We start from the raw sequence: 2,704 nt of genomic DNA, 5'->3' as shown, positions 1-2,704 counted from the left end.
GATTTTAAATCTAAATTCTCCAGTGTAAGTGGCTCCTGGGGAAGAGAGATCTACTTGTGCACAAAATAGCACTATCAGTAGGAAATCCTGAGGCCCTACTGTCTCATTATCAAAGCTGATGAATGTGATATCAGTTGATATCATTGTCAGATGATGCAAAACAGACCAACCCAAACCTCACATTCATTCCTGTGTCTGTTTAACAAACATTTACTGACCATCTTATATGTACATGAACCAAATATCATGCATTACCTACCATCCCTGAACTCATAGCACAGGAGGAGGGCATTCAGGGAGATGGGGAAATTACAAAAGGAGGAGAGGGCGGCAGAGGATGAGGTGGTTAGATTGCATCATTGACTGAATGGACGTGAACCTGAGCAAACTCCGGGAGGTAGGGAAGAACGGGGAAGTCTAATGTGCTGCAGTCCCTGGGGTCACAAAGCATCAGACAACGACTCAGTGACTAAACAGCAACATGATTAATGCCTAAAGCAAAGTAAGAAGGACAAGCCCCAGGGCACAAAGACGAGGGCTGCTCACTCTACCTACGGCTCCTGGGGCTCTTCACAGTCAAGCAGACTTGTAAGTTGGGGTTGAAAATGAGCAGAAATTTTCCGAGAGTTGAACTGATGTTTTCATTGTAGACATGCTTGTGTTTCACTATGTATCTGAGCTCCAAGAGTCAGGACACAGTGACTGTGGATGACAGCTTTCTGAAGGACATATACACCTCCACCAACAGGAGCCATGGCTGCTCTTTGGCAGTGAGCCTGCCCAAGGGGCTGGTGACCCAAAGCAAGCCATCATGTTTAATGCAGCCAGAAGACACTTCAGACCAGAGTCCTGAACCCAGTGGCATATCCATCCAGGGACAGCTCCTTCTCAGGAAAAGGAGGGTCCAACTCTACTGAAACAACAGGCAAACAGGCCTGGAAAAGATTAGAAAGGGCTTGTACAAGGGTAGGTCCAAATTCACCATGGGTCTCAGTCCCATGGTTATACCCCTCCCTCCCTCTGCCTGTCACATCTGCTCCCTTCTCCCCTGAGCATCTGATGAACACGCACTCAGGATTCAAGACTCGGTTCAAATGCCATCTCCTCTCAGACAACTTTCTCAGTATTCCCAGAGCAAATGATCATCCCCTTACTTACCCCACCCCACCCTTCTTACCTTCATCAGAAGTCACTGCATTCACTTACTTACATGTCAGTCTTCCATAGTGGCTCAGATGGTAAAGAAATCTGCCTGCAATGCAAGAGACCCAGGTTCAATCTCTAGGTCAGGGAGATCCCCTGGAGAAGGGAACGCTACCCACTCCCGTATTCTTACCTGGAGAATCCCATGGACAGAGGAGCCTGGCTGACTATAGTCCATGGGGTCACAAAGAGTCGGACACAACTAAGCCACTAACACTCCCTGAGGGTACATCTCTGGTGTCTACCTGAGTGCCTGGTAAACTTATTGAATGGATGCAGGCTGCACTTGTGTACTAAGCACGCCCTGGAATCTCTCAATAGAGCAGAAGATATTCTACTGCAAAGCACCCCCTGATAAAAATCCCTGAGTGTCTAATACATATAAAAATATCACATATAATGAAACTAACGTGTAAGGGGAAGCAAGTCCAGAATTGAGTTTGTGACGGATGCCAGAGCACAAGTCCCAGCCAGGATCGTGCTGAGACCAGAATTCCTCAGAGCCCCTGGGCCACCCCAAATCAGATGAAATTCTAAACAAGCCAGAGCCTCACTGAACAGCTCCACAGTGTTGGGCTCCAGAGTGTTCTGGAAGGTTCTCCTGGGCTATGCCTCCAGAAGGTCAGGGAGGGCAGAAGCCCCACAGGCCCCAGTGCAGTGTCAAGTTCCCCCTCTGCTGTCAGCAGGCCTGGAAGAGCCTTGAAGAAAATGGAGTATTATTATTTGTTTGTTTTTACAGTGACTCATCTGTCGTAACTGGGTTAAAGTCCACTAAGAGAAAAGGAGAACAAAAGACCTCCTGTTAGTGCTGGAAGTTTGCCTCTTAAGATATCACTGAGAGGAACTGGGAAGAAAAAAAAACCCCAGCAGGGCAGAGGAAGCGGCAGGCCTTGAGGAACACAGCGGCACTTTGGAAAGCCAAACACGGCGGCTTTCATCTCCAGCGCCCTTTCTGCGCTGGCCGCTCCCTCGGCTTCTGCGTTGTGACCCACCGTAGCGCTGACCCTCGGATGCCGGCCAGTGCCCGATTCCCACACTCTGAGAACAGGGGGAGGCTGCCAGGAGCTGTGTCCATGTGGGCAAATCCCTACATCCAGCTGAAACGCCAGGCTGAGAAAGATGACTGTGGGACTAACATCTAGACCTTACTAGGTGGCAGGCTGTTCTAATATTATGTAACAAAACTAATTTCATAAGTTCCCCAGCTGCAGCAGAAAGGAGATGCCATAAGGCAGAGATGTGGTCTTGCCCACTTTGGGAAGCCCGCTGGCCTCATTTCTCCCAGAAGAAGAAGCATGGGGCTTGTAGGCTCCCTAATGGAGTGGAACCAGCTTTCCAGGGTACGGACTCAGGCCATCTGATGCCACGATCTTCAAAGGGTGAAAACTCACCCTTTACTTGCTTCAAATGAAAAAAAAAAAAATACAGTCCAAAAAAGAGAAGACTTTAGTGCTCTTACCATAACCTTCCACCTGATCAGCCCCACCAATGTTCAACCTAC

The 2,704-nt window shown here is 48.7% G+C and overlaps 1 long non-coding RNA gene across 1 annotated transcript; it reads right to left on the bottom strand.

Annotated features, from left to right (window-relative positions):
* LOC147364131 (uncharacterized) lies at positions 1-1,909 on the bottom strand. The gene is made up of 2 exons (XR_015134126.1): positions 1,337-1,909; positions 1-1,252 (listed from the first exon to the last, which is right to left on the bottom strand). It is a non-coding gene; the product is annotated as an uncharacterized LOC147364131 (long non-coding RNA).
* Positions 1,910-2,704: the final 795 nt, after the last annotated feature.

This window comes from Bos grunniens, chromosome 10 (genome assembly GCF_055505025.1).
Source record: "Bos grunniens cultivar Pamir isolate PY7600 chromosome 10, Bosgru_T2T1.0, whole genome shotgun sequence".
NCBI classification, from domain to species: Eukaryota; Metazoa; Chordata; class Mammalia; order Artiodactyla; family Bovidae; genus Bos; species Bos grunniens.
Note: the sequence above shows the minus strand (reverse complement) of the source record. Positions and strands in the feature narration are given on the sequence as shown.